The sequence below is a fragment of the Mauremys mutica genome, chromosome 9 (assembly GCF_020497125.1).
Source record: "Mauremys mutica isolate MM-2020 ecotype Southern chromosome 9, ASM2049712v1, whole genome shotgun sequence".
Lineage (NCBI taxonomy): Eukaryota > Metazoa > Chordata > Testudines > Geoemydidae > Mauremys > Mauremys mutica.
In genome coordinates, this window is record NC_059080.1 from 106,045,380 (window position 1) to 106,057,819 (window position 12,440).

Below are 12,440 nucleotides of genomic sequence, written 5' to 3' on the forward strand. Positions count from 1 at the left end.
TTTAAAATTTGCTTTAAAAATATTTCATTAGAAGATTATAAAATCACATCTCTAAAAAATCTGTGTGCATCTAAAAATCTATGTAATTTGAGTATTCATCTTTAGCCTTAAATGCTTGGATCTTCAGACATAGTTTTTTTAAATAAATCCTTCAAAAGTCCACCCTTATCTAAAATACACATTTTAATTTTAATTACTATAGTACAAAAAAACTTGCTTGCAAAGACTTCCTGTCCTTTCTGTCCATCCCTTTCTCCCTTCACCCCCCTGTTGAAGAGAGCCCTTAAAGGGACAACACCCCTTTGCTTCCAGTTATCTGGACTGGAATGAGTTTCCCTTTCTTTACTTCTGACTATTTGATGAAGTAGTTTTAAGAGAACCCTCTAGCAAAATCAGTACCTTAGTAAGATATAAAAAGAGTACATTTAAAATATAATATCCCTTAGAAATACTGATTAAGAAAATGTAAAGCAGAGAAGAGCTGCATCATGCATTCCATAATACTTAATGTTGTATTCAGCAGGACAGATGACTTGCTCTTATTGCAAATTTTTGCAAATAAATCTCTGACAAACTTCAGAGTATATCAAAATACCTGTGACTGACATTTTTTATTCCCAAGTTTAGTGCTTTTAATTAGGTATCTTCTGCATGCACTGGTGCCACACATTCTGCATGAGGGAGAGGGTATGGGGGTCTCTGCGGGGAACTGTGATTCTCCGCCACCGTGAGGTGGGCCAGGTGGTTTGGTATCCTTGCTGCCTCGTCCCTCCCCTCCGCCCACCCCAGGCTGCGAGCCCTGGATGCTGTCGTCGGGCATAGGGGCACCAGTTTAATAATAGTGCTTACACACACACACGGTGTGTGTCTGTGTCTCTCTCTGCCATGCTGTGTCTCCTCCCTCTATTCCTGATGCCTTGTAGAGTGTAAGGCTACATTAACAACGTGTTAACCCTTGAGGGCTCATCCAAGTGCTAGTTCATCATTTAGCAGTAAGACATCCCCTGGGAAATATCCCACCCTCTGACTTCACCACCTCAACCAAGCTTCACAATCATCATTGCTGTGTACAGTATTAAATTGTTTGTTTAAAACTTCCACTGTGTATATGTCTCTCTCTCTATATATATATATAGTCGTTTGGCAAAAAAATTTCCCTGGAACCTAATCACCCCCTATTTACATTACTTCGCTTAACATTGTTTCGCTTAAAGTAGCATTTTTCAGGAACATAACTACAATATTAAGCAAGAAGTTACTGTATGTGGTTTTGTGCCTTTTAACTGCTAACCAGCTAATAGAAACCATCTGTGATGTGTACAACTTGATAACTATAGCAATAAATAGTATGAGGAGCTCTGCACTGAAATACAGAGTACTTTTAAATTTTATAACAGAGATGGGAGGTCCTTGAACAGACAAGACTATTGATTTTTGTCCATGTTAGTAACGTTAGTGTGAGAAATGTTTCATGATAATATTATTATTATTGTTCCACTCTCACTGACCATAGCTATCTAAAGAGTGCTGCTTGTTTGCCCATGGCTATCCCCAGATTCCAATGCCTTATAATTACAATTGTCAGACATCTGGATCCAGCTGCCACCTGAAATAATTATAGTAAAGATGGGTGAACAAATATCCCCATATAATTTGTCTTTTACAAACTATAATGTAGATCAAACTCCACCATTAAACAGAACCTATGACCACACTGCCTCACAGGCGGAGGCATGCTGTGTGTACTGGATGAAGAGTACCAGTTAACCTCCACCACAGTCCCAGCATATGCAATTGTATGTGATGAGGGTAGCTACCTGATGCCCTTCAGCCCAGGACCCTGCCAAGCCACCTCAACCTCAAGTCAGGAGGTTCACCAGATACAGTGAAACATGGAACCAGGTGAAAATAAATCTGATTCCATACTTGTTTACAATTTCTGAAAACAACTTGCAAAGGTAAGTAAGCAAAGGTCCATAGAGTTTGCTTGCTGGGAACTGTAAAATGTTGAAAATTAAAAATGATGATCTGGAAGAGGAATTGAGCAAATAGGTGGCAGCATTTGCAGAGGACTCTGGGAAAGTTCAGAGGGACCTAGCCAAGCTAGGTGAATGGACAACATGATAGCAGATGCAATTAATGTTGGCAAAAGCAAGTCATTCACAGTGAAAAGGATTATTTGAACTACTTGCACGTACCTTACTGGCTTCTTAATTAACTGTAACAATTCAGAAAAAGACCTGAGCATCACTGTGAACAGAGCAATGGAGACCTCTAGTCAATGTGCAGCAGCAATCAAAAACACAAATGTCATGTTAGGATGCAAATAGTTGGAGAATAATACTGAAAATATTATAATGCCATTATCTGAATTAGTGGTACACTCCAACCTGAATCACATGTTCATTTTCCTGGTCACCATATCTCTAAAAGGAGATAGCCGAAATACAGGAGAGTCATAGATAAAGATGAGAATAGGCAGAGGAAAACATTCCGTCATCAAACACTTAGAAATATCATTAAACCAATATCACATTACTGAGTCCTGTCTTTAAATACACGTATTCTTAATTGTTCCAAGCCAAGAGACCAGATCTAAAGACAGTATATCAGTCTCATTTTACATATAATAGGAATATGAGCATCAAGGAGAGGCAGATATATTCTCTTATTAAAAAAAACTTCACCATGTTTTCATATTTTAACACTGTTTGCTCTAAGTTTTGTAATGCACTTAGTACCTGGGATAGGTGCAGGGAGGAAATTTAAATATATTTTAATTTTTAGAATTACCCTTTAAAATAAATTATTACTTATTCTGCCTATATTTTTAAAGGAAAGACATTCTGCAGCCTGATTTGAACTTTATTTTTTAAATCAATCGTTTAAATCAATCATCCGAATTTTAAAGCATTACATTTTATTGTGAAAGTGTATTTGCAGGGGGATTGAGGGTGGAGTTTAAAAACAAGGCATTGTAATGTTCATTGTACCCAACCGACCGCTCCACCATTAACACACCCCAGGGAACTAAGCATGTTGCTTTCAGCACATGGAGACGGGATTGTAGCTCTGCTCCAAGCAGAAGGAATGTCTGAAAAGGGTTTGACACCACTCCACGATGCAGGGCGGCAATTATACCAAGGTAGGACTCCCTGCAAGGTCCTTTAATTGTACAATCCAACCACAGCTCCCTTTTCATCCCCTGCAGAATATATATACACCCCGACACACACAGAGAGTTCCGCAATGCACTCAGCCGAGCCGGTCGGTGGCAATCACACCCGTGCAGTCTCCTCCAGCTGGAGCTGGTGCTCAACTAGAGCATCCTAAGAGGCAGCACCGCCCAGCCGGCTGCGTGCAGCTCAGAGCGCTGCAAGACCCCTGCTGCGCCGCGCGGCAGCCGGGCACGGCTTCTCCCGGGGTGCGGCAAGGGCAGATGCTCAGCCAGGCAGAGCGCGCGGGGCTGGACCGCACCAGTGCCTGTGTGTCTCTGCGGGAGGCTGGCGGAGATGCATCCCTGCCCGGGAGGGGGAGCGAGGCAGCGTGCCCGCGGCACTGGGCGGGGGGTCGCGGGCTTACCCTTCTGCAGTGTCACCGGGGGTGCAGCCAGCCGCCCGGCCGTCAGTCCGTCTGCCCGAGCCACGGAGCCAGCCCTCCCCAAAACAGCGCTGTCAACAGGCAGGTCACTCCCCAGCTAGGCGGCTGCGCAACCTCAATCCCAGCGCCGAGTGCTGAGCACGCTGGGACTCGTAGTTCGGGCATGGAGAGGGCGCCCCGAGAAGCCCAGGGGGTGCTAATACTAGCGGTCTAGCCCCCCTCCAGCCTCCCTGCTCCTTCGAGCCCCAGGCAGCAGCATCCTCCCTCCACCACCGCAGGACCGGGACCATCTCCACCACCCCCATGTGTATCCTTCTCTCTCCACCACCGCAGGACCATGGTCCTTCCCCACCACCCCCATGTGTATCCTCCTCTCTCCACCACCGCAGGACCATGGTCCTTCCCCACCACCCCTATGTGTATCCTCCTCTCTCCACCACAGCAGGACCACGGTCCTTCCCCACCACCCCCATGTGCATCCTCCACCACCACGGGACCCGGGTCCTTCCTCACCACCCCTATGTGTATCCTCCTCCTTCCACCACCACAGGACCAGGCACCATCCCCACCACCCTATGCGGCACCCCACTCCCCTCCTTCCCCAGATCAGGGGATCCATCTCTCTTCCTCCTCTCCGCTGTCCCCACACTGTATTTTCCTCTTCTTTCAACAGCCAGGCTAGTCTCCTAGGTCCAATCTTCTATTATCCTCCCTGCGGAATCCCCTTCTCTGACAAGATTTCAGACTAGGATTGCTATTGAATATAGTCTGGATTGGATGGTCACACTTGCATGTGCATATTGCCCCTGCGTGGAACGTGGAAGCTGTAATTGCAAGTGCCCAGTTATACACCTGGTTGTGCCATCAGTGTATTTGCAAACGCACAGTCCTGGCACTGTGCACAGAAATTCTGGGTGCATATTTTCCCACATGCAGTTAACAGCTGGCTTGACAAACACACATTTTATCAGAATTAAAATATCCTCCTACCCAGCTTCAAGGACAATCTTGGCTCACTAAATACCTGGCTAAACAAAAAAAGTCTTGCTTGCTTCTGAGAGCTGCCAAAGCCTGGGGTGATGGACTGCCACAGAGAGTGAATTCCAGAGGTGTGGATGAGCCACAGAGAAAGCTCAGCCTTTGCTCCTCCAGAGGTGAGTTTTAAAACCTGACTGCAAAATCGGTTTAGTAGACTGTAACCAGAAATGCAGAACACGGAGTGGAAGCAAAGCAATCTCAGAATGACTGGTTCCCATCCATTTAAGACTTTGTAGAGCATAAGGAACACCTTGAAATCAAATATTTTGGGTTTACCCTCCAAAGGGATGTGTGCACTTGAGTAACTGGGCAGTTCCTTAGTTGAGCCTTCCTATGCAGAGCTGATCTCAGCATCTGTGTGTAGCTGCAGCTGGGTGTGTTCCTACCTGTATATGTGCTGGGGGAGGCTTGAGAGCCTGTCACAGCAGTACAGTATTAAAGAGAGCCCAGGCAGGCTCAGTGGTACCCCAGTTCCAGGTGGCACCCTGGGGGGTACCTGTCATTGCATACTACATGGAAGCCTAGTGTAATTTCAGTGTAAGTCATAAAGTATAAAAAAGCTGAAAATGACTGAGAACTTAAAAATTGAACAGTAACTTACCATGAATCCCAGTGATGATTGAACCTGGTGGTATTTTAAACAAAAAAGAGCTCTCAGCCCCACTTGTAGCTGTTTCCATTGTTCCACAATGAGTCAGACACTCTAGGTTTCAGAGTGAAACACGGAATAACAATCCTGGAATCTTATTATATAGATCTCTTATTTTAATATTAAATATTACATTTAATAGTTTATATTATACTGTTTTGACAGTGTTTACAAAAGTCTCAATATTATTGAAACAAAATATTTTGGTGTTTCCAAATTGATTATTTATTTCAGAATTTCTATTCTATGTTGACTTTTTGTTTTGATTAAATAGAAAAACAAATTTCAAGATGTTATAATTTCCCATGGGGACAAAATTCTGTTCTCTGAGCACAGACACTAGCACTTGCATTCATGAAAAAGTAAGATAGCCCTGGGGTCTTCATATTGATAGCTTTGCGGACCAGAGGGCTTTGTTGTCATCTCAATGGCTGTCTATGCACATTGAACAAGAGGGGTGATAGAATGAAACCCTGCAAGAACATATTTGTTTAGTACCTTTTGGGAACTTTCAGAGAAAAAAAGAATGTACCAATTTGAAGGTTGCTCCATTCATTCTCACAACCAAACTAATTAAATCTCATTATCAAACCCAGCTCTTACAGTAAGTAAAATCAGAACAAACGCTTTGCCAGTGCCCATTGCTAGAACATTGAACAAACCATAGACAACAAAGCTAAAACAGACTGGTACACAGGATACCTGTGGAATCAACTTCCCTGGTATTTATGTGTAATAAGGCATGTATGCATTTACTTAAATAATATAATACAGTGTATTATTAATTACAGTGTAATGTTATGAATGTCCTAACTATGGTGGGATACTGGAAAGTGTCGTCACACAACCCATCCTTTCATCACTCATAAATATCAATGGTTATCAGAAGAATCAGCCATTGTGTACTTTCTATTTACAATGAACATAAAATTATAAAATAATCTGCTTTTAGTAAATAAATATAGATCCTACATAGTAATAAAACCATTTTGGAAGATCTTTGGTTAATGGCTAACTCTTATGAAGGCAGTTTTATTAATGGCTAGAACAAAGGACTAGGAACAAGAGATCTCTGGGTTTTAATGAGACAAAGCCACTCGGTACTGAGCTCTGTGTGCAGAGCAGCTTGGTATTGGACAGTGGGTGTTGATCAGACGCCATTTGAGTGCTGAGCACTAGGTGGGGAGCCAGTAGGGGCAGAGAAGTTTGGGCCACTGGATCAATCATTAAGATGTCCATGTGCTTCATGACAATCTAGCTGGAAAGCTGGATGAAAAAGCAGGACCTGACTTCACCTCACTGAAAAGCAAATGTTGGATCTGAGCTTAATTTTCCTGTGGGAATAAAAAATGCAACTTTGAAATGTAACAGCTTTAGCTTCACTCCATACACGGTCAAAGGCTTCAGGCACAAGTGGCAGGACCTTTGGTAGGAAGAAAAGAGAAAACTCACTCATGACAGTGACAGAAGTGGGCTACCTTGGGCGCTTCAGTCCCTCTGGTTGGGAAAATACTAGTATACACAATAACACAGTGTACAGAGACAGCCACCTCCTTGAAACTCCACATTCCCAAGCTTCAGATGAAATGAGTCTCAGATCCATACCAAACCACTCCAACATTTCCCATAAGAAATGGGCCAAAACCAGAGCCATGTATCCAACATCTCTCCTTTCTCCCCATCTTGAGCAGCTTGGATAAAATTGGAAGAAGATCTGAGCACCCTTAGTTTTGATTATCTGTGTACAGTACTAAAGTCAGTGGGGAAAAGCAAATTCAAATTCCTTTGAAGTGAACCACTCTGTAAACAGTACTTCAGATCTAAGATGATGTTTGTCAGTGAATTTTGGATTAGGTTTGAGTTGATGCTGGATTGCAAGCATGTGCTGGCTAGGGTCATAGTTGGGGCCAGTTTAGGTGTATGGTTGGGTCCAATTAGTGGGCTTTTGTTAGCCATAGGGTTGCGGATGGATATTTTCACTATGGATAAGGTTTTCACCGGGATTAGTCTTGGAGCTGGAGGGGCAGGGTGGAGAGAATTGTGAATATGCAGAGGTTAAGGACCTGGCTATAGGTTGGGAGCAAACTGGACACAGAACTCCAAAACCAAAGACTGGCCTTGCTAAATCCAGGATGACATCATGCTTATTCAAATACTGATAAGCGAAAATATGAAGTGTCAACAAAGAAGCAAAGTTAACTTTGTGTGTTTGTTCTCTGATAAACTGCTTGAAGTTTTCAACTCTGCCCAAAGTCTTTATTCCCACCTTAAAATATTTTTGACAAGTTGAAACTGTATCTGTTCATTTGTACATAGAGATACCCTCCCATAGTGATTTTTCCTTTCCTTTTTGTTTTGTTTTTGCCAATAAATTACTTTTGTATCCTTCCTGTTACAAATCTGACAATCTAGGGCCTCTTCACAGTCTGTGTGATTTGGCTGGAAACAGTAGTATTTTCCCCGCTTTGGCTATGATTTTTTTTCAATTGTTTCTTTTTTCCTTTTACATCACAAACAGAATTTGCAATCAAACAATTAGAAACATGAAAACCAATCCTAATCTCAAAAATAAAATGATACACAAACGAGTGTATTGAATCCGATCCATACATACAATAATATACATAATACTATAATACATAAAGATTTATATAGTAATATATATGCAGATATAGGAATAAAACTACTCCCCCAAACCACAGTATATATACAAAGGCAAGTAACACTGTATTTCTAGATTTTCCTTTGTATATTTATATTGTATGTTCTGCACTGCAAAATAATTCTTAGTTTTCCCAATATCACTAGGTTGCAATTCAGAAGTATCCAACACAGCCAACAAACCTGATAACTGTTGTGCCCCAGGTTCCCAAGATCTCTTTGCATCAAAGTTCTGAGACTGATTATTGATTGTATTTGTACTGCATGAGAATCCATACAGCACTTAACTCTCAAAAGTATGTCTAGAATGTACTAGGCTCTGTCTAAATCTCCAGATGGATTGTTTGGAGGATCACTCTATTCTTCTGTTGTACTAGAAGGGGTATTCTCAAGACATTTCAACAACAGACTAAATCATTTCTTTCTTTAAGGACAACCCCAGGCCAGATTAACCATCCATGGGGTGCAATTTGCATAGGGATTGCTGATCTGCAAAAAAGAGGATTCACCTGTAAGCGGGGCAACTTTAACGCTAACAGCAGGGATTCTACAGCAACCCCACTAACTCTGCGCTCTCCTGGACCAATCCTACTTACTTTTGGGGATTCACAGGCTGGCTCCAAGTCCCCGAGTGGAGCATGGATTCTGAATAGCTAGTGTTATTCCATCCCCATTTATGGAAAACTGGCTCAGGGGAGGACGGGTGCAAACAGTAAAATCTGGGTTGCAGCATCTTAAACCCCTGGATCATAAATGTCAGTGTCCAAAAAGAAAATATGGCTGCCACAACTATATTTGTTTGTTTAAACTTAATTGTTCCCCACTCCCCCACAGTTTCATAGATTATAAAACCAGAAGGGACCATTGTGATCATCTAGTCTGACCTCATGCATAACTCACATATAACTTCCTTGAATTGATTCCTGTTTGAACTAGAGCAGAGCTTTTATAAATATATCCAGTCTTGATTATTGTGACGTGCATTGTGGTCTGCTCCTTTACAGACAAGCTATTGGTCAGGTGTGACCTGAATTTACAAATCCTTGGTTCAGTGGCTGACCAGCAAGTATCCATCCTGAGGCTGAAAATGAAATCTGACTTCCTGCCTCAGTTTCCATGGAAATAGCATTGAGCATCCATAATGCCGCACGTGATGCTAGGTGGATAGTGCCACTTTGTGTAATCCAACCTCAGATTATCTGAACCAGTTGGTCCAGATCTTTAAATGCTTGCCAGCAGCATATCCAGCAGGCAGAGAGTAAGTACATTTCACTTTGTCTGGACTGGTTGTATTTAGTTGCCAGGGTCTGCCAGATAATAGGATTTTTCCTGGCCTGTCTCGTAAGACAAATAATTAAAATTCTACTATGATTTTAAATCAGTTTCTCAGCACCTAAAATCTGGCTTCTGTGACAGAATGAGACTTTCCATGCCTGCATATTCCTATTTGGGCACTCTGAGCTAGGTTGTGGTTTTATAATAGTATGTAGCTCTTATACAGCACGTTTCATCAGCAGATCTCAAAGCACTTTAAAAAGGAGGTATCATTTTCCCTATTTTATAGATGGGGAAACTGAGGCACGGAGTGGTGACGTGTCACCCAGCCCAGTGGCACAGCTGGGAATAGAATGCAGGTCTCCTGAGTCACAGTCTGGGCCTGCTTCTACAGTCCTGCATAGGGAGCTGTGCTGAGTTGCTCCTTAGGCAGGCACAGCTTCCCCAGTCTGCTTGTGAGCGTGGGGAGTGCTCAATCTGATCCATCCACTGGGTTGTCACAGGCTTTCCTCCACCCTGCACTACTGTATGAGCTGGTATGAGAGCAGGGGAGGCAAGGCCTCTACCTCTTTCTGCCCCCTTTATAGTGACCTGCTCAACAGCAGTGGTTCCTGTGCTTGCCAGAGTCCAGGGACTGCTAATGTGGGGCAGGGCCATTTTTTACTTGATCAGTGAGCATCTGGCCGGACGCAGAAAATGAAATCTGGCTTTCTGCCTCAGGTACCATGTAAATAGCACTCAAGAATCAGGGTCCCTATTTCAGATAAGTGCCTTTGCAAGTCAACAACATATAACAAACATGCCTTCAGCTTTCTCCATCAAGCACAAGGTGTATTGGGTCACTTTGGACATATGCAAGTGTTAACCATAGAATCATAGAAATATAGGGCTGGAAGGGACCTCAAGAGGCCATCAAGTACAACCTTCTGTGCTGAAGCAGGACCAATTAAACTTAGACCATCCCTGACAGATGTTTGTCCAACCTGCTCTTAAAAACCTCCAATAATGGGGATTCCACAACCTCCCTTGGAAGCCCATTTCAGAGCTTAACTACCCTTATAGGGTAGTTTTTCCTAATATCTAATCTAAATCTCCCTTGCTGTAGATCAAGTTCACTACTTCTTGTTCTACCTTCAGTGGACATGAAGAACAATTGATCCCCGTCCTCTTTATAACAGCCCTTAACATATTTGAAGATGGTTATCAGGTTCCTCCCCATCGTCTTTTCTCAGTACTAAACATGTCCAGTTTTTTAAACTTTTCCTCATAGGTCAGATTTCCTAAACCTTTTATCATTTTTGTTGCTGTCCTCTGGACTCTAGCCAATTTATCCACATCTTTTCTGAAGTGAGGCACCAAGAATTGGACACAGAACTCCAGCTGAGGCCTCACCAGTGCCAAAGTAGAGTGGGACAGTTACCACCCATGTCCTACATACAACACTCCTCTTATTACAGCCCAGACTGATATTAGCCTTTTTTGTAACTGTTGACTCATATTCAATTTGTGATCCACTATAACCCCAGGATCCTTTTCAGCAGTACCATCTAGCCAGATATTCCCTATTCCGTAGTTGTGCCTTTGATTTTGCCTTCCTAATTGTAGTACTTTGCACTTGTCTTTATTAACTTTTAGTTTGTTTATTTCAGACTAATTCTTTAATTTGTCAAAGTTGTTTTGAATTCTAATCCTGACTTTCAAAGTGCTTGTAACCCCATGCAGCTTGGTGTCATCTGCAAATTTTATAAGCAGTCTTTCAACTCCATTATCCAAGTCCTTAATGAAAATATTGGGTAGTACTGGATCTCTGCAGGATCACCCTAGATGCAGCTTCCCAGTTTGACAGTGAATCACTGGTAACCACTCTATGAGTATAGTCTTTACCCATTTGTGCAGCCACCTTACAGTATTTTCATCTAGATCTTATTTCCCTTGTTTGTGTTATGACCCACAGGTCTCAAACGTGGGTCTGGAGAGTTTCTAGGAGCAGGCAGCAGTGATACTCCAACTCTCCATCTGATGACACTTGCTTACCTGGCTGCGACCCACAAAGCCCAACATCAGTTTGATGGTCTGCTGCTGCAGTCCTATTGGTGGAGTCCCAGAGCAGCTGATTGGTCTGTTGGCCCTACGTTAAGCCAGCAGCGGGAACAGGAAGCTGTCTGTACAAGTGAGCTTCACCCTTTTCTGGGCTGTATGACTTGTGCTTCCTGCTTCTCTGGCTTGATTTCCTGGTATCTGATTTGTGGTTCTGATCTCCTGGTATGCTGACTCCTATCTGTGACTGTGGACTCTGTTTCTGACTACTAGGTCTGGCTACCCATGACCTGTGATAGTTTGCTCATGAGAATGTCACATGGAACTGTGTCAAAAGCTTTACTAAAATCAAGATATCACATCTACTGCCTCTTCTCTATCCACTAGGCCAGTAACCCTGTCAAAGAAGGAAATTAAATTGGTTTGGCATGATGTGTTCTTGACCAAACCATGCTGGTTATTTCTTATAACCCTATCATCCTCTAAGTCAGTGTTTCCCAAACTTGGGACGCCGCTTGTGTAGGGAAAGCCCCTGTTGGGCCAGGCCGGTTTGTTTACCTGCCGTGTCCGCAGGTCCGGCTGATCGCGGCTCCCACTGGCCACAGTTTACTGCTCCAGGCCAATGGGAGCTGCTGGAAGTGGCACAGGCCGAGGGACATACTGGCTGCCATTTCCAACAGCCCCCATTGGCCTGGAGCAGAGAACTGTGGCCAGTGGGAGCCGCAATCGGCTGGACCTGCGGACGCAGCAGGTAAACAAACCAGCATGGCCAGACAGGGGCTTTCCCTAAACAAGTGGTGTCCCAAGTTTGGGAAACACTGGGCTAAGTGCTTATAAATTGATTGCTAAATTGTTTGTTACAGTATCTTTCCAGGTACTGAAGTTTGACTGATCTATAATTCCCTGGGTCCTTTTTATCCCACTTTTCTCCCCTTAACTTTTAAAGATAAGTACCAAGTTTTCCCTTCTCTAGTTCTCTGGGACCTAACCTGTCCTCCAGGACTTCTTGAAGTTAATTGCTAATGGTTCCAAGATTGCTTCAGCCAGTTCCTTAAGTATCCCTAAATATCAAACATAACATTCTGAGAGAATATGGACTGTATATCAAGGGAGCCAGGGCTAAACTGTTTTTAATAGCAGATTCTTCAACACATGAAACTGATCTCAGCCTGAGCTTAGC